At 40.7% G+C, this 24,995-nt stretch overlaps 1 long non-coding RNA gene across 8 annotated transcripts; it reads left to right on the forward strand.

Moving 5' to 3' along the window:
• Positions 1–24,237, forward strand: LOC101432566 (uncharacterized). Of its 8 annotated transcripts, none has more exons than XR_009180685.2 (7): positions 1–4,059; positions 4,579–8,662; positions 10,694–10,807; positions 12,504–12,733; positions 14,859–15,019; positions 21,703–21,834; positions 22,001–24,237. It is a non-coding gene; the product is annotated as an uncharacterized lncRNA (long non-coding RNA). The 8 variants fall into 8 exon arrangements; XR_009180689.2 differs by having other exon boundaries at positions 10,697–10,807; XR_009180687.2 differs by having other exon boundaries at positions 4,579–4,698; positions 5,802–10,807.
• The last annotated feature ends 758 nt before the right edge of the window (positions 24,238–24,995 follow it).

Here is a 24,995-nt window from a genome sequence, read left to right on the forward strand (position 1 = left end):
TGTAAATTTTATTTAACTTGAGTGTAATAGTTAATTTATAAACTAAATTAACATTATGTATGAAATCTTTAGAGTAATGAAAATTGTGAAATCACATTGGTGAAATTAGGCTAAAGGAAAAAGATTGTAGATATGCTCTCTTAAATAGAGTAAATTTCTTTGGTAATTGTAATTTAATAAGTTTATTTAAACATGAGGTGGCTAGTTAATGTGGTTATAGTCAACTATAAGGAGTTTGTAAAACATCTGCCAAACTGAAAATGTTTAAATAGTTCTAGTTCTAGAAGTCATTGTTAACTAAAACTTAGATTGGTATTGGTAGCAGAAATAACTTAATGATAATAAAACCTGTCTGAAGGCCACCACAAAGTACATATTTAAGTAAATGGTAATAATTGGTATTGGTAGCAGAAATAACTTAATGATAATAAAACCTGTCTGAAGGCCACCGCAAAGTACATATTTAAGTAAATGGTAATAAAAAGTTATCTTGATTCTATTGGAAATCTTCTGTTTTCATTTTAACAATGAAAAATAATATTTTTCTTCTATTACTAAAGTACCTACTGTTATCTTCATAGTAAAATTGTGTAAGTGAACAGTCATTTGATATATGTGTTGCATTAAGTTGTTTAAAATATATATAAAAACAAGGAATAAACTTTAACATTGTCAAACTCTTGTGCATTCAAACCAGGCCTTGAATACATTACAGGTGGCCTCTCCATGTGAGTTATTGGCTAGGCTGGTCACTAACCCCTCAATTAAAAATATTTGCTATATCAGCCTCTGGTTCTTCTCCTAAAGTCGATGGAAACTATGTTGCAGTTTCAAGCTCCTGCAGCAGCCAATAATGACTCAGTACAGCCAAGTGTACAATGGATATTGCCTCCAGACTGGCACTGTTCCATAGTGCCAGAGAGCACTATGCACCAGGCTAGTAGAATACTGGAAATTCTCTCTAAGATCAAGGATGCTGCGACTTGCTCACTGCGTTGAAGAACATGCTAAGTGGAGCCATGATACCAGGATACAGTAAGTGAAAGTTAAACACAATTGGCATTATGGCCTGCTCTCATGGAGAGATAACATGTAAAGTATTACAAACCTGAAACTCAAAACTAATAATTGCAACTCTGAATCCTTATGCATTAAGTAATACATTAGTTAATATTAAGTGCTGTACTTTTATCCTGTACTAAATATATGCCTAATAATTATAACGTTATCTTTTCTATTTTGGACCAAGTGGATCAAATTCCTGGTAAAATCATTTTCTAAACAGTTAAAAACATGTCTATAGAATAAGGTGGCAGTCTCAGCCAGTCTCAGTCAACTTCTATATTCTACTGTACTCTGCTGTGTAGCAAAGGTGAGGCTTGCTTGCTGATGGTGAGTCACCTATTGAACAAGTCAAAATTGCTAGAAATTGTACAATTAAAACCAAGGTGTAAAAAACCTTTATTCTGTAGTTCTGATCACTCCCACAGGTGAAAACGAAGAGAATTTCTAATTTAGTGTTCTAATCCTGAGTGAAGCCAGTTGCCCAAGGAGTGCCAGTTCACCAGGAGCATCTGACGGAGCGAATGAGTGCCAATCATTGAACAGCTTGGAATGTGTCTTCAGACAAAGCTAAGTGTCTGTTGCAATTTTTCTCTAAAGATGAATAACTTAAAAAAGAATATATATGCTGTTCCCACGAGCTTTGAAGGAGTGCCATCTTTATAGGCACCTAACCTTGTCTACCTCTGTAATCCAATGTGTCCTCTTTTAAAAACGGGTATTCCAAATTTTTTATTAAGTTTGTTTCTTTCAGAGTGAACATCTTATTAACCATATGAAAACTTTATCCAACTTTGTACAGAATGCCAGATCCATCTTCCTCCAGTTAGAATAAATTAAGAGTTTTACACCTTATTAGGCAATGACTACAGCCCATGGCCAGCAGGAAGCAGTTACAGAAAAGAGATCCGTCTCCCTTCAGCACCCCTTTTAAATTAAAGGTGTAAACTCTTCAAGGGTAAAATAAAATTAATAGATGGATCTGGAACCTGACTGGAAATCCATGTGAGCGCCGGTGGCCACAGGATGACTGCAGGAGGCCCCTGCCCCAGAATTCTGCTGTCCAGAATGAAAACTTCTAAACTCTTAAAAACAGTCCTGGGGAAACGGACTTTGGCCCAGTGGTTAGGGCGTCCGTCTACCACATGGGAGGTCCGCGGTTCAAGCCCTGGGCCTCCTTGACCCATGTGGAGCTGGCCCATGCACAGTGCTGATGTGCGCAAGGAGTGCCCTGCTACACAGGGGTGTCCCCCGCGTAGGGGAGCCCCATGCTCAAGGAGTGCACCCATAAAGACAGCCACCCAGCGCAAAGGAGGGAGCAGCCTGCCGAGGAATGGCGCCGCCCACACTTCCCGTGCCGCTGACGACAACAGAAGCGGACAAAGAAACAAGACGCAGCAAAAAGACACAGAAAACAGACAACCGGGGGAGGGGAGGGGAATTAAATAAATAAAAATAAATCTTTAAAAAAAACAAAAACAAAAAAACAGTCCTGGATGCTACACTAAAGATTGATAAATAATCAATCAAAACAACAAACAGCCATCCACCTCATAGCTCCAACAATAATTATGCCAAAGCTTAGCAAGTTAAACTTTGGCAAAGGGGGGAAATGATGTGGGCTCTGGGTGGCAGGCTCTTTTTCTCTTCAGAGATAACCTAAACTATTTGTGACTTGTGGGTGTGGGATGATGAAAGGTTGCAGTCCTGCCCTTGGTGAGCAGAAGACAGTTTAACAATGCAAGGTCTATAAACTTTAAGTATTCAGGGGAAATGCAAAGCAAATATGCTAAAAGCTTATCAAATGCCTGAGGTCCATGCTAAAAGCTTACTAAGATGTGGAAATTCGGGGCTCGGGATTCAAACAGGAAGTTCCCGAGTCCAGCCGGCCATCAATAAACCATTTTTCCTTCTCAAAATCATTCCTGAGTCCTGGCCTCTCTATACTCAAGTAATTGAACTTCTCTCAAATTCTACAACACAGGTACTTAAGAATGTGTAAAGAAATAGAGGAACAGGTTTAACCGGAAAGAGGGGGAAAGCTCTATTGAAAACTAGGCTTTGGAGTAACTTGCAAGAAACTCAGAATTCTTGGAGGAAGCCAGAGAGAATAGCCACTTCCTAGAGCCAGGACGAAGAAAGATGAATTTGCAACTCCATCGTTTTTTCATCTGAGTGATATTGAACTATGCACCTAAGCTCTCTGATCCTGGTTCTTATATCTAAAAAAATTAGATGAATATCTGCCAGACAAGGCTGTTGTGACAATTACATGAGCCAATAAATGTAAATCATCTAGGATATGATAGTTATTCAGCAAATGCTTTTCCTCTCTTCCTTCCTGCTCTCCTCATTGATACTTTGCTCTATGTTTTAGAACAGTACAACTCAGAATTTGTTCCATCCAGGAATTGCCATCAGGGGACACAAACATTGGGGTTTTGTGCCCCCACTTAAAAAATAGGTTGAGTTAAATGAATTGTATTATGTTTTTTTCTACTGCAGGACCTCTCAGAGTCTTTCGCTTATACTGTGCATTGTGATTCCTTGTGATGCATACTTCATATAATATGAATCCTTTTCCAACATTATTTGACAATACAATTACTATTTTTCACATAGATTCATATGGAACAAGTTCACCAAAACAGTCAGAAGTGCAGGTTTAGAGTAAAACTCCATATATCAGAATATGTCAGCTGTGTATCTCTATCTTTGCCATCCCCTGTTTGTGTTGCCTTTAAAACAAGTATTTAATAGCTAAGGAACTTTGTTCTATCTCTTTAATCCCATCTATAGAGAGTTGTGAGGATAAAATTACACACAGTATGCAAAACTCCTCTATAGACTTAAAAGCACCACAGAGGCATGAGTCTTGCACCATCTGACTTCTTTCATTTGTTCCGCCATGTGAAAGGATTCTAGCCGGTGGCTTCCCAAGACTTTGTAGGTCGGAGTATAGAAATCAGCACCCGTCACTGGACCCAAAGGCCACAGGTGAGATATTGTGGTTTAATGAACTCTACTCAATTCTCCCTGTGAGAAAATAACTAGCTAAAGTGGATGAACTACATTTAGGGAGTTTATAGAGTTTGGTATGAAGAAGACAGTCTCTTTTGAAATTTTCATTGGATTATGATCCCTTATGGTATAATGGATTCCAAAATTTATTTGACCATGATAATCATTATTTGCAAGAAATTTACAAAAATGCACTGAGTAATCTCCCACCAACTCCAGGGGGAAATGCTATTCCAAGTCCCTAAGTGTTTGGCCCTTCCTAAAATACACAGTTCCCCAGTAAGAGGCAGGAATGCCGTGGTGCCAGCACTTGGACGATGTTGAGAACTTCCTTCCTGAATCAGTGGCCGGCATCCATGGAGTAAACTGTGACTAAGTATGATTTGCCCCCATTTGTCTGTGGCACCAGAGTGCAGGTTGAGTTGACTAGAGGATGGAGGCTGCTTCCTGGGGACCAATTTTCACAAGACATCGCCTCCTCTCTTCCTGTCACAGATCACAGCAATTCTCCACGCCAGCTGTGGTGTTTGTGTGCACAGACTCCAGGGAGCTTACATATTCACTTCACGTGGAACAAGAGGCTGACCAGATAAATTGCTGGCAAAGGAGACACCTGTATCCTTTGGTAAAGAGGATTATAGGAAACCCTGACTTACCAGCTTCTATCACTGGTGCAGGGGAATCATCTTCTCCCTCAGCTCATGAGCCCTGGCAAAGGAGAGCTTTGTAAGCTGGCAGGTGTGAAAAGGATCCTGGATCCAGCAATGAGGAATTGCCTATCCAAGCAAACAACAAAAGAGAAATGAAATAATTAACAAGATTATTAAAACCCGACCCCTAAGCAACCAGTAGAAGTCACAAGAAGTAGATCATAGCAAAAGCACTTGTCTATTGGCTTTTTCCAAAAAAATGTATACACGTAACTCTTCAGTTGCTAATCACACGTTGTATATGTCTTGTGCTGAGTGCTTTCCATATATTATCTCATTTATTCCTCACAACCCTCCAAGGAAGTAATTTCTTATACTGGCTTTACAAGTGAGAAACTAAAGCTGAGAGAGGAGAAATGGCTTGCCCAAGTTGCTACCATGTTAGAAAATGGCAGACCAGGAATTCAAATTAGGTGTGGTCAAATACAAAACCCGCTCTCTGTACCCACTGTGGTCTACGCCCCCTCACCGTGCTGGCTATCTTCTACTTGCTCCTCAAGATCTAGTCTCCACTCGTTCTGCCTCTCCCTCCCTGTCCCATGAGAAGAATCTGTGTGGCTAATGTTCGTGAGTTCCTTTTCCCCTGGCTCCCAATTGGATATGGCCCATCGCGGACCCTGCAGGAAGCTGGGGGAGTGAGCAAGGTTCTCCAGGCTGGCTCTGTTCTCCCATCAGTGCCTTGAGAGATTCGAGGCAGCCAATTCTACACGGCTTTCTCTTAGGATGCTGGGAACCCCCTCCTCACCTCCAGGCCAAGGGCTGGTGTAAACAGGGCTGAGGTTACTCCTCCCACCCTTGAATGCCTGTCCCTTTGCAGTGTGCCTTTGTGTCTCCTACACAGAGGCTGCGTCTATTTCCCCAGCCCTTTAATCTGGGCTGTATTTATCTCCTGCTTTGATCAATAGAATTAGCAAAACATGGCATTGTGTGCATAAATTCCAGAGCTTAAAACTTCAGAGGACTTGCCCCTTCTGTCCTTATCTCCTTAATTCGGAGGCCATCTGTGAGGAAGCCTGGCTACACTCTTGGAGGATGAATGACTCTAAAGACAGGTGGGCCCAGCTGGACCTGAGAACGTGGCCGTCTTGAGCTATTCCACCCCATTCAATGAGCCCCATGACGTGTTACACCTACATGTGTAGCCATAGGCAAGACCAGCAGATGGACTGGCTGAGGCCAGCCTAAACAGCTAACTTACAAAATCATGAGCAAGCGGTTGTCTTAAACCTCTACGTTTTGGGATATCTTTGTCATGCAGTAATAGGTAACTGATAGAGTCCCTGAACCATACCAAGCTTTTGTGAATGGCCCCTTTGTCCATAAACTCTCCTCAAATTTTCTGATTCTGGGTATGCCATCTGTACCTCAGATGACAGCCCTCATCAGTAAAGTCTGATTAATAATCAGCTTTCTTTCAGGGAGGGAGAGCCTGCCCTCTATTTCCCTGTGCTACTGAATTCATAGAAATGTTTCTCTAGGAAATCCTAATTGTAATAGTTGCCTGGTCTCACGCATTTTGTTGGCATTATTTCTAAGAACAGTCCCTGCAACCATGGAATTAGATATTATTATTAGTCACTTTTTATAGATGAGAATACAGACTCAAGGGGGGAAGATAATTGAGTGTACTGTTAGTAAGCAGCAAGGTCAGAATTCAAACCTAGGTCTTCTGTCGACTCCAACATTCATATGCTGTCCACTTCAACCAACTGTCTCAGAAATTAAAACTTCTAGTAACTAACCAACAACTGACCTCTGAGCACAAACACTGACAACATGGGAACCTCTGTATTTGCATTCTAGAAAACTTTTGCTGATGGTATAATTTCTTCTCTCAGCCAACAAAGGGATTCAGTCACAGTATGCACAACGAGAGGATTTATGCTGAAGTATCAGGCAGCCCAGAGGACATGAAAGTAGAGTTTTGCATCAGAGAATGGACCACATTGTTAAAACCCAGTTAACAGAGCTGGAATATCAGTAGCAGAGTAGCTGCCTTTTAAAAAACTTTAAGGGGGGCAGCATAGTTATAACACATGAACAGTAGGCTGTGGGGTGAAATAGACTTGCGTTTACGCATGAGTTCTGGGGACTTTTCAGTTTTTGGAATTGGGCAAGTCACTTAGAATCTCTAAATCTTAATTTAATTCACTGTGGAGAAAGAATAGCAGTGCCACCTTCCTCAGAGGTATTGTGAAAATTAAATGTGATGATGAGGTTAAGAGCTTCCTAGAGCACCTGGTATGTTCTAATAACGAAATGAGTTTATATATATATAATATATATATAATATATATATACACATACACATACTCCCATGTCGTTGTGCCTGATACTGCAAGTACTTTACTTGTATTGTCCTGTTTAGTATTTTGCCTCTTTAAGGTAAATATATTGTCCTTTTTGTGAGTTTGGGAACAGGAGCAGGCTACCTACTGAAGGCTTTGCTATCAGTATGTGTCAGTGGAGGCATCGGATCTGATCTCCATCTGACTCTGTAATGTCTGAGATTTTCCTGCCACGTGTTGTTTCTCTGCACCACCCTGCTTCTTCCAGGGTGGTTGTGTGTGTGCGAGTGTGTGTGTGTGTCAGATAGAAATACAGAGGTAGAGACAGAGGAAATTGTAGGCGCGTGCCCATAGAAAACACCGCCATCCTGCCATGCCCTTGGGGGACCTTGTCCAACACCTGGGGGTGGCTTCGTTAGGATCCCGGAATGCTCCCTTCTTTTCAGTGAGTGAGCCCCTGAATGCTATTGTAAGGTGGGCGCAGGAACCTCATTCAGGCCACAGTCCAGAAGAGAGTAGAAATGATTGGGCTGCAGAGGGACGGGGTCCAGGCCTCCATCAGCAACTGCTTTGATCCTCAGAGCCAAGCAACCACAGGTGTCCTGAGCAAATGTACTGCCTCAGGTTTCCTGAAAATGTTAATGTTGGAGAATACAAAGCTTACTTATAATCCTGGAGTGAATGTACAGGTACTAATGGGATGGTTTTATGTTATTTATTTTCAATAGCTCATTTGCTATCATCAGCTTAACTTCATTGGCTAGAAAACCAATTTCTAATTCAAATCTCAAACCTATTGCAGGAAAATGACTTTAGTCCAGTCTGCCGCCATCTCCAGTCCTTTATGGAAGAAGACTGGGTATAAATCTTAAATAAATAAATCAACTTTAGTATCTCATAGATTTTCATGATCTTGCTAAATTGATTTCCTCCTCTTTAATTTGTTTCTAATAAAAGATATTTTCCTTTGAGACAGTCCAAAATCATGTCCATTTTTCAAATCACCCTCTTTTACATTTTGAGAAACATCCTCTTCTGCATTTTGAGAGAAGCAGGGCTTCTTGGAGGAAGGTAGCCGTAGTGAAGAGTCAATTCTTTGCGGAGGTAAAAGAACTCAAGGGAGAAGGAAGAGCCTCATCGCTGGGCTGGTAAGAAGAGCGCAGAAAGCACTCTGTCCCTTTCCTTGCAAGGTTTGATGTCACGGTTTTCTCTCTACTCAAAGGGGTAGTAGCCTAAGAAATTGAAAAGCCATTTTTCTATACAAGGGAGAATAAAGAACTGGGGAATGTAAACCAGTGTCAAATGGACAGAAATAACAGTAACAGGTATTATTCAGAAGGCAATGCGTAGTTACTAAAAGTTCGACTTTTCTTATGCATTGAATCATCCCAGGATACCATGAGGTTGGTTCCCTTATCATATCCCTACCTTGTGTGTGCTCACTGAGCTAGACAAGTGTTCCCAGAGCCATGCAGAGGGCGTGATGGAGTCAAGGCTGAAGCCCACAGCCCTGCCCTGGAGCTCAGCCCTAACCACTGCCCCGCACTGCACACGTGGCGCAGAGGAGAGTCTGACTTTGGGGTTAGTTCTTTTTTTTTTTTTTTAATTCCTCCCTTCTCCCCCGGTTGTCTGTTGTCTGTGTCTATTAGCTGCATCTTGTTTCTTTGTCCGCTTCTGTTGTCGTCAGCAGCAGCACGGGAAGTGTGGGCGGAGCCATTCCTGGGCAGGCTGCACTTTCGCGTTGGGCGGCTCTTCAGGGGGCGCACTCCTTGCGCGTGGGGCTCCCCTATGGGGACACCCCTGCATGGCAGGGCACTCCTTGTGCGCATCAGCACTGCGCATGGGCCAGCTCCACACGGGTCAAGGAGGCCCGGAGTTTGAACCGTGGACCTCCCATGTGGTAGACGGACGCCCTAACCACTGGGCCAAGTCCGTTTCCCTGGGGTTAGTTCTTGTTTCAGATCTCACCTCTGGGCATTCAGGCAAAGCACTGTGATCCTTGGCATCTTCAGTTTTAAGTGGGGATTAAATCTGCCTCTTATCATTGAAATAATATATGTAATATACTAAATATATTGTACAACTAAGGGTAAAAACTCAATAAATGTTAACTGATGTCGGTAATGTTTTCCTATTAGTTCTTTGGTCCCAGGCAAGTATTAAACTATTTGAGTTCTGGGGACTATCTTTTTAAATGAACGTAAATTTATTGCCTTTTCCCTTTTGCTGTGCTGGTCATTGTAAGGCTCGAAAGAAATAGACAAAGACCTTATAAAATATTATAGAATATACAGAGTTGTGAAGGGTGTTCAGAGCTAAAGAAAGAGTGCATCTCTTCTTGCAGAAGTGGAATGACTGATTTCTGTTAATGAAACATCTCCGTTTAGTGGAGCCTACTTCCAGTGGGTTGCTGAATAGATTATATTTAGTGTGCGCCAACGCTAAGAAAGTGCAGAGAACTTGAAATTTGCTTAGCTTCAGCCTATTATTTTGAGTGCCAGAGCAAGGCTTAAATTCATATTTGTCAACCCCCAAATCATATAAGAAGAGCATCTATGCTTACTATATGCTAAGCCTTCTGCAAAGATATGTATGTGCATATATATAATACTTTTCAACAAATTCAGCAAAGATATGAATATGCATATACAAAATGGTTTTCAACAAATCCCAATAGATGAGGTGTTTTTAACCCCATTTTACAGATGTGGTTAACTTGGTTGAGGATTTAATAAGCATGTGGCCAAGTCTAGACTCAAGCCCACATTTGTCTGACTCTCAAAGTTGCACACTGACCCACTGTCCAGCCTACCTGAGACTTACAGGTACAAATTGAATAAGGGCATTCCAGGACACCTGCTGAGAGGTGGTGGGATCTCAGCGTGTTCAGGGAGCAGGTACAGAGCTTGAAAGCTAGCCTGGTGGGAGAAATATTGGCTGTGTAGTTTCTTTTTTTTTTTTTTTAAAGATTTATTTCTCTCCCCTCCCCCCAGTTGTCTGTTCTTTGTGTCTATTTGCTGTATGTTATTATTTGTCCACTTCCGTTGTTGTCAGCGGCACAGGAATCTGTGTTTCTTTTTGTTGCATCACCTTGTTGTGTCAGCTATCCGTGTGTGCGGCGCCACTCCTGGGCAGGCTGCACTTTCTTTCGCGCTGGGCGGCTCTCCTTATGGGGTGCACTCCTTGCGTGTGGAGCTCCCCTATGCGGGTGACACCCCTGCGTGGCAGGGCACTCCTTGCGCACATCAGCACTGCGCAGGGGCCAGCCCCACACAGATCAAGGAGGACCAGGATTTGAACCGCAGACCTCCCATGTGGTAGACGGATGCCCTAACCACTGGGCCAAGTCCGCCGCCATGTAGTCTCAATTGTGATTATATAGTTGTGGACGCATTTCAGGGATGTATCAATTCCCCTCTGCTGTAGGGCCTTCTGCAGGAGTAAGGTTGAAGTAAATAATTCAAATGTACGTTCCTGAAGGTGCTCATTGTGGTTAGAGCTTATAATGACTTAAGTGTTTGGTGGTGTATTTAAGGGAACATGAATTGATTTGTGTTAAACACTCGATCCAGCAGAAGAAAGAGATAATCAAATACACATCTTGAACTTCAGCAGGATAATTATAATGCTATGCCAGATGTGAGAAAAGAGATGGACCGTCTCAGCCTTGGAAATTTGAGCAAGAACTCAAAGGGGAGGAAACATCTGACTCAACTTAAAAAATGGGTGAGAAGGTGCTGAATAAAGGAAAGGGAGGGAGGAGAGGGAGCAACTGCTGATCAGGCTATATAAATATGAATGTTTAAAAACTATGAAGAACAGTACAAATAAAGGACAGCAAAAAAATGTTCTGTATTTATAAAACTCTACATTTTGGAGGGATAATGCTTTAAATTTCCAAGTATTTTCACTTATATGCTTTCAATTGATTTATACAACCCTATGAATAAAAGGAACTAGGGGCTTGGCAAGAGAATTAGAAACTATTTCAGTGACATCATTACAAAACAAGTGGCAGAGCTGAACTAGAATCCTGAGCCCTTAAATTTTGATTAACTGCTCTGAGGAGATATAGTGTAAAGAGTCTATTTATACTTTTAATAATAGGATTGAAGGCATCACCATAATTTGGAAAATTTGAGAGATAAAAATGCATTTATAGGTCTTTAATGCTAAGGAAAAGAATTTGTTATGGTATTAGATTTAGTAATTTTAGAAACAAAGGGGGTTAAATATGAGAAATGTTTATTTCACAAACATCATATAATGAGGTTCATAGTCAAGATATGAATAAATTGTTCATTATTCTTAGACATTTCACAGCAGTAGACATTTGTATCTAATGTCTCCTATAATAATATATCTAATTTATCTGTGGCCCTGTGCTCACAAATAGACTCCTGCTTATCAACAAATATTAAGCTTTCTTCAGATCATAGAAAATTCTTTTGTGGTATTGTTAGGGTTTAGATTTCTAAGTCAATCTGAAGTTTTTCCTGTTTAACATAAATTACATTATAAGGGCTTTGTTGTTAAAAGTTTTACCAGAGAGTTATGGGACTTACGATAGATTGAATCACTTTCTATTGCTTCTCATTATTTCAACTCAATTATTCTACTGTGTAGTTAACAGTGTTAGAATCATCATCATCACTAACAGCTAACATTAAATGAGCATTTACTAGATAAAAAGCCTTGTTAAGCACTGACCAAACATTACTAATACAATCATACAGGCACTTTGTCACTCTCTGGTATTTATGTCTCCCTACCAGGAAAGAACACCACAGTTCAGAAACAGGAAAATCTCTGCACATAATTTTGGATTCATGAGTTCACATCCCAACTCTACTATTTCCAGCTATGTGGTCTTAGGAAAAACATATACTATAAATATAACAAAATCAACTTTCCTAACCATAAATGTAGATAATAGTCTCTGATGAGTATATGAAATAGCACATGAAAATAACCTAAAAATATGATGTCTAGTATGCTTCAAGGACCAATATTTTGAATTGGGTTTATTTACTAGTACTTTAATCTACATGAATACTTAGTTTACATAATCCCAAAGATATAAATGAGGATGCCATTCTCTGCCCAATTCACAGGGTTGTTGTTATAGATCAAGTAAAACAATGCATGTGAAATGATCTGTACCTTGCAAAATACTCTACAAATGTGACTGCTATTATTTATTTTCCTTAGAGCTTAGCATAAGATAGATGGAATCTATTTTCTATTTCAAAAATTCACCACCAGGGAAGAGTATCCTAAAGGACCCAAGAATAGGTCCTATGTGTGCAAAATGCAAAAGAATGGTTGTAGTTTAACCCGAAGATACTATTAAGATGCAATGACTTGAGCATGCAAGCGATGAATGTAAGAAGAGCTCAGAGCACTTTCTGTCTGTGTTCAGAGAAAACCCACCTGGGGACAAAGGCTGAATTCCAGGCCAGGGAGATTTCTGTGGGACATAAAGAAGAACTTCTAGACTGTCACAGTGAAAAAACACTGGCAAAGATTATCAAATTAAGTTGTCGAGCCTTCCTCCCTGGAGAACTTCAAGAGAAGAGGAGGCATCTGTCTGTCCTAGCAAGCTTAGACATTTAACTGCTGGAGGGCAACTAAAGACTGCCAGTTCACCAGGTGATTTTTCAAAGTCCCTTACAGCTCAGTCATTTTCTTTACTCATCAGTTATATTCTATCTGCCAACTTCTCAGTTTTTAAATGACACTCTGTATATTTAATATAGTATAGCTTATTTCTAAACTTTGAAATCGTTGTCATTGATTGTGTCTCATATAATTTAGATACAAAATATAAATAATGTGACTTTATTTAACCCTATAGCTAACAGTTAGCATTAATTTTTATTTAATAAGTAGGGAGAATCTGAAAGATACTGTCTGATGATCACTAACTGTAGGCATTCCATAAGATAACAGGTGAAGTGACAGAAACCATTATATTCCTATGACAATGCTTGTATTTTCTTTATATGTACCTTGTATTTTTTTTTAAGATTTATTTATTTATTTTATTTCTCTCCCCTTCTCCCCCGCCAAGTTGTCTGTTCTCCGTGTCTCTTTGCTGCGTGTTCTTCTTTGTCCGCTTCTGTTGTTGTCAGCGGCACAGGAATCTGTTTCTTTTTTGTTGTTGTTGCATTATCTTGCTGTGTCAACTCTCCATGTGGGTGGCACCTTTCCTGGGCAGGCTGAACTTTCTTTTGTGCTGGGTGGTTCTCCTTACGGGGTGCACTCCTTGTGCATGGGGCTCCCCTACGCAGGGACACCCCTGCGTGGCACAGCACTCCTTGCACGCATCAGCACTGTGCATGGTCCAGCTCCACATGGGTCAAGTAGGCCTCCCATGTGGTAGATGGATGCCCTAACCACTGGGCCAAGTCCGCTTCCTTGTACCTTGTATTTTAATTCCCAGTCTATACATGGCTAAATTTTAACAAGGATGCTTGTTTGTTGTGGTTATTTTGTTTGTTGATTTTTTTTTCTTACTTGAATAACTACCTCTCCATGAAAAGGGATATGATTTGGGTCTGACTTGTTTAGAAACTTGCTCTATAATGAATCATGTTATGGAGAATCTTCTGTATCTCTTGCATTTCCTATAAAAGCCACCTCAACATATGGATCGATGAACCAAAATGCCACAAGCTAAGAAGAAATTAACGCAAAGTTGCTCTCCTCTATTACCCAGTTCTTAGCTGGTTTCCATGGCAACTCTCTGACCAGCAGCACCTTTGATTAACAGGTGCATTACTGTTCAACTGCTAATCTTAAGAGTTTAAAGTCTGAAAACTAAAGTCCAGGATGAGCAGATATGAACAAAGAAAAAAAGGCATTAAAAAAATCTCATAATGTTCAGTTAGTATAAGAGGGGAAGGAAATGAGGGAGGTAGGTTGCCCTGCCCTGGTCCAAATTATGAACTAAGGAATGATTCAGTTTGGCATTGTGTTCTGAGCAGCATATATATGTTATAATGATGTAAGGAAGTTTAATTATATTTAAAACAACTCCTACCCACTTGTGTTTTTCCTCCCTGTTGGCTCAATGATGTGTAAATTCATATGGGTAAGCCTCTTGCTCCCGCCAACCAGTGATTGTCACAGATCATCTGAGAGCTGATAGTTCAAAGCAGCTTTAATCCAGATGAGCCTGTTTTTGAAGGCATGAGAGTAAGTGACTGCCAAAGAGATTCTACTTAAAAATTGGATTCCCTGTCTAAAGTTCTGATAACATCCTGGAAAGTAGTCACATACCTGGTTAAATTTCAACTCAGTGCAAATTTGTCACTGCCCTTGCCTCAACTTTGTGCTTAAAAAAAGAGAAAACAAGCAGCCAGAAAGCCTGGAAGCAGTGTAGGATCAGGTGGGTGGTTGAGGAAAAACATTCAAAACTGAAGCTATGATCCTGAATCTCCCATTTAATCCAGTGTCTTGTTTCATTTGTGGAAGCAGGTTCAAAGGAGCCATGCTAGGCTAAGATCCAGTGAGGTAAGTGAGCTCTTTGAGGTCTGAAAAAAATTTTAAAGTGGTAAGATTGAAACTACACTTAGGATAACTTATTTTCCAGTCTATATAGTTAAAAATAGGTGATAGAGGTTAAGTTATTTTTCCACTATCACCCTGCTCTCTAGAATTTGCCTTCCAGAACCATGCTGCTAAACTGTACCTTTCTGCAATGATCAGCAGTATTGACTAGAAAGCCTCTCTCCCACCTCATACTCTACAATTGGTCTATTTGTCCTCGCAGAGGCTGCTGAAGAGTAAGAGGAAGCTGACCTCGGAACTCACCCACTCTCAGGAGGAGCCAAATAGCAAATGTGCACAAGTAGACAAGCTGACGTGGCTAAAAGGGCCTTTTTAAGGTCACTGGTTGCTGGTCAATGCTACCTTTTCATTCGATTGCACAAGGTTCGTGTCTGGATCATCTACCGTCTGTAGGGAAGGCACAGTGCAGAGTGCCGAGGAGCTCGGGAAGCTTACGCTCTGCTGGCGAATAAAGCATCCTCCCAAGAAAGGACAGCTTAGTGCGCTGTCACCATAAAGCATCCTCTTGTGAAAAGACAACATGATTTGTGAGGTGCCATTCATAGGAGCAAGGAACAGAGAGTGATAAATGTCAGCTCGAGTGAGGAGAGACTTCCTGGGGGAGAATGAGTGGCAATAGGCCCTGAAAGAAGAACTGCATATGGGAAGAGGGGAGGGTGCAGAATATTTTTATCTGTAAACTTGGGAGTCCCACCCCATAGGGTCATTATAAAGCTTAATTTGGAAATTGCCATAAATCATTTAGCAAACTGCCTATCATTTAAAATACATTTGATAAATGCCATTTTTCAAATTTAATGGTCCAAACAGGGGTGAAGAGGAAAGAATATTGTAGAGAGAATCTAGAGTTCTTGGTTGACAATCCAGTAGCTAACTGGGTAAAATAGGAAATATTTAATGTTTCTGGACCTAGTTCCTCACTGATGAAATTAGAATGGTCTCTCTAAGGTCCATTTTCACTCTGGGACACAGAACAAGTATTAACACCAGTTAAATTCATGACTGATGTAACGTTCATATGTTTACATTATATTTTACACAATTATATTCAAGCATCCAGACACTCTTTGTTGACATCACCATCTGACTTATTACCATTAAGATATTTTATTCACCATATAAGACCATTACTTCACATCTCGTGTAAAGCTAAACAATCCAAATTGCTCAAGAAAATAAATGTCTCTATTCCATTTCTTGGAGGAAAAGTTTAAAAAAAATTTTTCTAGTAACCTTTATACAATCTAAAATTTTCCCTTTTAACCAAATTCAAATATATATTCAGTGCTGTTAATTACTTTCACAATGTTGTGCTACCATCACAACAACAACCCCTTACCACTACCTTTTCCTCATCCTAAATAGAAACTAAAATGAACCTGAACACCTCATTCCCTACCCCAGGGCATCCAGTAGTAACTTCTGTTCTAGCTGCTGGCTCCACGCGTTTGCTCTCCTGTTATTTAACGTAAGTGAGGTCATACGCTATCTGTCCTCCTGTGTCTGGCTTACATCAGTCAGCGCGATGTCTTCAAGGTACATCCATGCGGTCACACGTAGCAGAGGGTCTTTCCATTATAATCACTCCTTGCATCCATGCTGTCACACGTAGCAGAGGGTCTTTCCATTATAATCACTCCTTGCATCCATGCTGTCACATATATCAGAGAGCCATTCCTTTATGACGACTTTGTAATGGCTGTGTAATGTTCCAATGGGTGTATATACCACATTTTATTTACCTATTCATCAGCTGACAGACACTTGGGTTTCTTCCATCTTTAGGCAATTGTGCATAATGCTTCTATGAACATTGGTGTTCAAGTCCCTGCTATCAGTTACTTTGATTATATACCTAGAAGTGGCATGAGACTTGCCAATTCTATTCTTAACTTTCTGAGGACTGTCAAATTGTCTTTCACAGCGACTGCACCATTTTACCTTCCCACCAGCAATGAATGAGTGTTACTATTTCTTCACATCCTCTTCCAACACTTTTCATTTTCCATTTTTTAGCAGTAGTCATTCTAGTCACTCTAGTGGATGTAAAATGGTATCTTTCTGTGGTTTTGATTTGCTTTTCTGTAATGGCTAATGATATTAAGTACCTTTTCTGTGTTTTTTTTTTTAGCCATTTGTATTTCTTTTTAGAGATATGTCTATTCAAGTGCTTTGCCCATTTTTAATTGGGTTGTTTGTCTTACTGTTGTTGCATTTTAGGATTTCTTTACCCTTTCTGGATATTAAAACCTTATTAAAAAGAAAAAAGTAAAAAGAAAGGAAAGGAAAAATAAAACCTTACCAGATACATGGTTTCCAGACAGTTTTCCCATTGAGTAGGTTGTTGATTTACTTTCACAATAAAGTTCTTTGATGCATAAAAGTTTTTAAATTTGATGAGGTCCCATTTCTCTATTTTGTTATTGTTGTTGCTTGTGCTTTGGGTCTAGAGTCTAAGAAACCAATGCCTAACACAAGGTCCTCAGGATGCTTCCCTATGTTTTCTTCTAGGAGTTTTATAGTTCTGGTTTTTATATTTAGGCCTTTAATCTCTTTTCAGTTGATTTTTATTTATGGTACTGTGAGGTAGGGGTCTACTCATACTTTTGCATATGGAGATCCAGTTTTCCCATTTATTGAAGGGACTATACTTTCCCAATTGAGTGGTCTTTGCTTCTTGTCAAAATTCAGTTGGCCGTAAATGTGAGGGTTGATTTCTTCTTAACTGTCAGTTCAATTCCACCGGTCTTTATGTCTGTCCTTATGCCAGTACCGTACCATCCTGTTTTGATTATCGTGCTTTTGTCAAAATCTTTAAGATTGGGGAATGAGTCCTCCAATTTTGTTCTTCATTTTCAAGATGGCTATTGCTATTCAGTAAACCTTACTCTGAAATAGAAATTTGATGATTGACTTTCCCATTTCTGCCAAGAAGGTTATTGGAATTTTCATTGTCTCTGTAAATAACTTTGGGTAGAGCTGACATCTAACAATATTTAGTCTTGCACTCCATGAATACCAAATGTCCTTCCATTTATTTATGGCTTTTTAGAATTTCTTTTAGCAATGTTTTATAGTTGTCCGAGTACAAGTCCTCTGCATCCTTGGTTAGATTTTTACCTAGATATTTGATTCTTTCCATTACTATTATAAATTGACTTATTTCTTGATTTATTCTTTCAATTGTTCATTAGTAGTGTATAGAAAGTCTACTGAGTTTGGGCTGTTGATCTTGTCCTACTCCACTTTGCTGAATTGATTTATTAGCTCCAGGAACTTTCTTTTGGGTTTTCAGGGTTTTCTGTATATAGACTCATGTCATCCACAACTAGGGAAGGTTTTGCTTCTTTCTTACCAATTTGGATATCATTTAGTTATTTTTCCTACCTAATGGCTCTACCTGGAATTTCCAGTACAATGTTGAATAACAGTGGTGACAGTGATCATCATTCTCTTGTTAATGGCCTTAGAGGGAAAGCTGTGGGTTTTTCATATATGCCCTTTATCATGTTGAGGACGTTTCCTTCTATTCCTAGTTTTCTAAGTAGTATTACCAAAAAGGGGGTGCTGTCTTTTTTTCAAATGCCTTTTCTGCACCGTTTCTGATGATTGTGTTTTTTCCCTTCATTCTGTTAATGTGCTATATTACATTCATTCATTTTCTTAGGTTGACCCATCCTTGCTTACCTGGGATAAATCCTACTCGATCATGATGGGATCAAAAGAACTAAAATTCTTCTAAAGTACCATTGGGCTCATTTTGCTATTTTGTTGAGGATTTTTGCATCTATCTTCATAAGAGTTTTGGTCTATTCTTTTTTCTTGTGTCTCTTTTATCTGGCTTTTGGCTGTGAGTGATATGGCCTCCTAGATTTTGGATGTATGACCAGGATTGGTGTTAATTATTCTTTGACTGTTTCATAAAATTCCCTTGTGAAGTCATCTTGTCCTGTGCTTTTTTGTTGGGAAAAATTTGATTGCTGATTCAATCTATTTTCTAATTATTGGTTTGTTGAAATCTTCTGTTTCTTCTTGAGCCAGTATAGGTAGTTTTTCTGTTTCTAGTAATTTCTCCATTTGTTCTAGCTTATTTTATTTGTTGGCATGCAGTTGTTTGTAGTATCCTCTTTTTTTTTTTTAAGATTTATTTTTTATTTATTCCACCCCCCCCCCAAGTTGTCTGCTCTCTCTGTCCATTTGCTGTGTGTTCTTCTGTGACTGCTTCTATCCTTATCAACAGCACCGGGAATCTGTGTTTCTTTTTGTTGCGTCATCTTGTGTCAGCTCTCCGTGTGTGCGGCACCATTCCTGGGCAGGCTGCACTTTCTTTCACTCTAGGCGGCTCTCCTTATGGGGCCACTCCTTGCATGTGGGGCTCCCCTATGTGGGGGACACCCCTGCATGGCAGGGCATTCCTTGCACACATCAGCATGGGCCAGCTCCACACGAGTCAAGGAGGCCCGGGGTTTGAACAGTGGACCTCCCATGTGGTAGGTGGATGCCCTATCCCTTGGGCCAATTCTGCTTCCTGGTAGTATTCTCTTATAGGCCTTTTTATTTCTGTGGGGTCGGTAGTAAGGTTCCCTTGTTCATTTCTCATTTTAGTTATATATATCATTTCTCTCTTTTTCCTTCATCTAACTAAAGTTTTGCCAATTTTATTGATCTTTTCAAAGAACCAAGTTTTGGTTTTGTTGTTTTTGTCAGCTCTATTTCACTCTATACAGCATCTAATCACACCTATGCACACTCTAATAATTGTTATTTCCTTGCTTATGATCACTCTGGGTTTAGTTTGCTCTCCATTTTTCTAGGTCCTCCAGTTTTGATGTTAGGTTTCTGGTTTGATATCTTTCTACTTTTTAAATGTATGCTTGTAAGGCTATAAATTTCCTTCTCAGTACTGCCTTTGCTGCAAATCATAAGTTTGGCTATGTTGTGTTCTCATTTTCATTCACCTCAAGATACTTCCTAATTTCCCTTGTGATTTCCCCTTTACTATTTATTGTTTACCAGTATATTGTTTATATTCACATGTTTTTTAATTTTCCATTTGTCTATCCTGTCATTAATTTTTAACTTTATTCCTATCAGAGAAGATACATAGTATGACTTCAATATTTTTAAATTAATTAATTTTTAAAACAGTCTCACATCTGTTCTTTTTTTTTTCCAAAGATTTATTTTATTTATTTCTCTCTTCTTCCCCTCCCCCCCCCCCCCGCCACCCCCCGGTTGTCTGCTCTCTGTGTCCATTTGCTGGGTGCTCTTCTGTGACCACTTGCATTATTAGGCAGAGGATAATGTTTTTTGTTGCATCATCTTGCTGCATCAGCTCTCCATGCGTGCAGCCCCACTCCTGGGTGGGCTGCACTTTTTTCATGCATGGCAACTTTCCTTGTGGGGCACACTTCTTACAGCTGGGGCACCCCTACACAGGGGCTCCCCATGTGGCTTGGCACCCTTGCGTGTGGCAGCACTGTGCGTGGGCCAGCTCACCACATAGGTCAGGAGGCCCTGGGTATCGAACCCTAGAGCCTTCATATGGTAGGTGGATGCTCTATCAGTTGAGCCACATCTACTTCCCTTTTTAATTTATTGAGAGTAGTTTTGTCACCTAAGACATATTGTATTACAGAAAATCATCCAAGTCTACTACAGAAGAATTTGCATGCTGTTGCTGTTGAGTGAAGTGGGCTATCTATTGTCTGTCAGGTCTATTTCATTTAGAGTATCATTCATTTGTCTTTCCTTACTGATACGCTGATTAGATGTTCTAACCATTTAAAAGCAGTGTATCAATGTCTCCTACCATTAATGTAGATATGCCTAATTCTTCCTTCAAATCTGCCAGTATTTTCTTCTATATTTCAGGGCTTTGCTGCTAGGTTCATATATATTTATAACTGTTGCATCTTCTTGTTGAATTGATGACTATCTTTGTCCCTTCTAACAATTTTTATTTAAAGTCTATTTTTAGAAGGTACAAATAAATGACTATCTTTGTACCTTCTAAAATTAATTTTTTTAAATTTAAAGTCTATTTTAGTGGCCACAGTAGTTCCTGAGGGCAGGGAGAGAGAAGAAGAGATGTGATGTGGGGGCATTTTTGGGACTTGGAGTTGTCCTGGGTGGTGCTGCAGGGACAATTGCCAGACATTGTATGTCCTCCCATGGCCCACTGGATGGAACGTGGGAGCGTGTGGGCTATGGTGTGGACCACAGGCCATGGGGTGCAGCGATGCCTAGAGATGTACTCACCAGATGCAATGGATGTGTCATGATGATGGGGGAGAGTGTTACTGTGGGGGGAGTGGTGGGGTGGGGGCGGTGGGGGTGAATGGGGACCTCATATTTTTTTAATGTAATATATTTTTAAAAAAAGAATAAATTGAGGAGAATTTGAAAAAAAAAAAAAAAGCCCTGCGCCTCTCTCATCCTTGCTCTGAAAACATTGTATGATGACTGCGTGCCTTAACCACTGCCATATGTTTAAGGAAACTGGCTCCCTTCCTTGCTTTTGTCATTGCTGCTAAAACAAAGTGTGCCCTTAGCAAATATCTGTTGAAAGCAAGAATGAGTGAGTGAGGGCATAGGAGTTGGACATTTTAAGGGTATATTGGGGATAATTAATGCTCAATTTGCTCCGAGATGTAGAGAATGGCCAAAAAATTCCATATTTTCAGGTTCCCAATATATATTTAAAAATGGAGAAATGACAAAATTGGGTCACCATAGTTATGGTGTAATTTAAATGTTTGAAATTAACATATTGACATAGGCATAGTGCACAAAATATTTGGAGAAAATATCAAAAGTTAAAACAGAAGATATTTGAGGATTTCCTGGCCTGGGTCCCAACACCTCTGTCGAAGTTTGATGGGAGTGGTTCGTGGGAGGCTCAAGAAGCTGCTCAGGAAAACACCCCTTCCGGGCGGGAGTGCTCCCACAGCCTCGGAGAGAGCTCTATTTTTTTTTTCTTTATCTTAGGCCAAAATACTCCCTGAGGAACAATGACCCTTTCTTCCTAACTGTTCTTTCCGCAGAGCAGTTTCTGGAGAAGCAGGGAACCTCAGGTAGCCTTTCTACCTGTGAGCAGGCCAGAGGACTTGGCTGCCCTACCGAGGGCACCTCACCTGGGCAGACGCTCCAGTCCACCTGCAGGAAGAGAGTCTGGGGTGCGTTGAGGGCGCATGCTAGGGGAGACTGAGGGAGGCCGGGCAACCTGAGGGGCACCTGGGGAGGCCAGAGAGCTGGAGGAGCCTTGGGCCCCCAGGAGACTGAGGGAAATGTAGGAAGGATTCGGGAGAGCTTCTGTTTCTCTTCTTTTTTCCCCTCTTCTAGGTGCTGTTTCACCAGCCTCCTAGGACTACAGGTGGAAACTTGCATTGCTGGCACCAAAGTGGTGATTTGTTCTGGTGATGGCTTAGCACCCTGTCCACATGGAGGTTCAACACCAGCTACAGAATTTGTGGGGCTCATTGCACAATGAAAAGGAGGGCCCTTTGATAAGAAATTACAAAGGATTTCAAGACGGTTATGGCGAGCTTCGAGCCGTGCGTGCGGCCTTGTGAACGCAGGGTCCTGCAGGCCTGCAGAGGCCGCAGGTCCGTGCAGCCGGGCTGTTGGTGTTCCAGGCAGGTGGCTGGCTGCCCCGTGCACAGGCTGTGGGCAGGAGGCCCAGGTGGCCCTGTAGACTCATCCTCATCCTTCGGAACTTTGCCCCGGTTTGAGATTTGCAGCCCTAACTTGAATGTAGGGTTCCCCCCTTACCCCTCTCCTCTCAGGAGCCCTTAGTAATCCCCAGAAACAAAGGGCCCGACGGCAGGAGGTGTGTGAGGCAGTGGCAGAGAAGCTCGTCTCTTAAAGCCAGTGTGCTCCAAGCAGCAGATCCCTGTAGTTTTGTTTTAAGTAGCTTAGAAACAACTCTGGTTGGAGTCTGAGAGTATTTCCCACAGCTGAGCCCTCTGGCCAAGGCTAAATCACACAAAGGGCCAAATGTTCAGCAAATGCCTGCTAAGAAGGACTTTGGAATCCAGCTTGAGGATAACCATAGAGTTAGAACACCCGTGGAGTCGGGTGAAAGGAAAATGTCCTGCTGGCTCGTTCCTAGTCACCGCTCCATCCCCACCACCTCACCGCAGTGGAGTCGCTGGAAAAACAGGTGCATAAACTAAAATCAGGCAGTGAGCTGCCAGGCTGACTCCTGCTGCTGCCCAGAAGCTGAGGCAGCACCAGTTAAAGAGCAGAGCCACTACCACTGGCTAAGCGTTCACTTCGGCGTTGTCTTTTCAAGTGCACGTTCAAATAGATGAATGGCAGAAGTGGGCTGGGAGTTTTAAAATAGAAGTTATTTCATAACGATAAAGACCAAATTGAGTGGAAAAGGTATAGTTTGAGATAAAACATACAACTAAGAAGGGCCTTACAGTGAATATTGCTGAGGTTTTTAGAAGAGTCCACTTACATTTTAATGCCCTGGTAAAATAGTGCAATTTTTACTTAACCACAGAAATTACACTGGATCCAGACGTTTCAAGGCACTTCAAATATGCTAATCTTTCAAGAGGAGTGAGATTTTTGTCTCTCTTGTTCATCTTTTCACAAGGTGAGCAAACAGCATTGGAGGAGCAATTTCGATTCACTTTAATCTTCTTGGATTCTCCTCAGTTCATCATTAGGCTCATGAAATGCCTTTGACATTGTTCAAAAGAGGTTTATATTTTAATATCTATTTGTTGGCAAAGTCTAAAGGAAGTATTTGATGTGTGGGTTGGGGAAAAGGAGGACAAAAAAATCATCAGTGACGTGAACTAACTAAGATTGTACAAACTCAGTACCATTAAAGTATTGAAATTCCACTTAAGCAGGTTTAATTTTTCATCTATAACCTCTATATATTGTTTTATTTTTACACTGGCATTTGAGAGCTTTTCAGAAGACACATTGCATTTCCAGAAAAGGTGAGATAGGCAAGGAATCGTGACCTAAATGCGTAGTCCAAATAATCATGGTTGAAACATGAAGACAGAGGTTCCACACTTAATTACGGAAGCACCAAATGAGATAAAAATGATTACCCTACATAATCCTCCAGATTTGTTGTTGGAAATTAATGGCCACCATGAAATAAATGGAGAGGGTAGGCTTTGTTGAGTACAAAGAAGCTCATCTAAAGTGAGAGAGGTGAAACTGGGGTACTTACCCCAGCTCACTCAATGTGTAAACATACAACTGCCACCTGTTTCAGCCTCTGTTTTGTAATTCCTAAAATGGAGATGAAAATAGAGTTTATCTTATGGGCTGTTTTTGAGAGAGTAAATAGAATAACGCAAGTACAGTGCATAGCGCAGTTACTGACACTGTCATCTTGCCTGTCATCTGATGGCTGATACAATTTTACCTCCCTTTATCAGTAGTTCTCCTTGGCTACACATCACAATCTCCCGGGGAGCTTTTAAAGTACTGGTTTCTGGGTTCCACACTCAGACATTCTGATTTAATTAGTCTTGGGTGTGGTTTCAGCATTAGGGTTGTTTGTTTGCTTTTTTATTAGATATATTTTTTGTCTTTTTTTAAAAGATACATAGATTACACAAAATGTTACATTAAAAAATATAAGAGGTTCCTATATACCCCCCTCCCCACCCCCCCACTCCTCCCACATCAACAACCACTTTTATCAGTGTGGCACATTCACTGCATTTGATGAACACATCTTGGAGAGCATCAGGGTTTTTAAAAGCACCCCAGGTGACTCTACTCCTAAACCCAAGTTGAGGACTACTACTTTAGACAGTAAATCTTTCAGGAAAAACTGCCTTTATCTGAATTATGCCCTTTGAGCTCCCTGACATAGTCTAACCGTGGCGACGTGATCATTGTGGCTAGTGCTCCTTTTTCTCTTGCCTTTTTGGAGTTACAAGGATAAATAAAAAGTAATGAGACCTGATGATTCCACTTAGTGTCTAAGGCTCCTCTTTGTTCTCTTCTTAATAGTAAATAACAAGTGTTGAATTTTAATGTTAATTCTAAAGTACTAAAATACTGTACAGAGCACCCATCCTATAACGAAGTGAAATATATCCCCCCTCCTCCCTTCTTTAGTCCTCCTGGGTCTTTCTGAATGAACTAGGGCTCTGGGTATTTTGGATTTCTGAATGAACTAGGGCTAGTGGGTATTTTGGATTTCTGAATGAACTAGGGCTAGTGGGTATTTGGATAAAATAGTGGATATTTTGGTAATCCTGGAGAAGAGGAAGGCAGAACACAGTCCCTAATGAGACGGGAGAACCGGGCATTATCTCTTTTCTTTTTTCCCCCTTTTTTCTAAGACCTT

Source organism: Dasypus novemcinctus, chromosome 15, assembly GCF_030445035.2.
Source record: "Dasypus novemcinctus isolate mDasNov1 chromosome 15, mDasNov1.1.hap2, whole genome shotgun sequence".
Classification (NCBI taxonomy): Eukaryota; Metazoa; Chordata; class Mammalia; order Cingulata; family Dasypodidae; genus Dasypus; species Dasypus novemcinctus.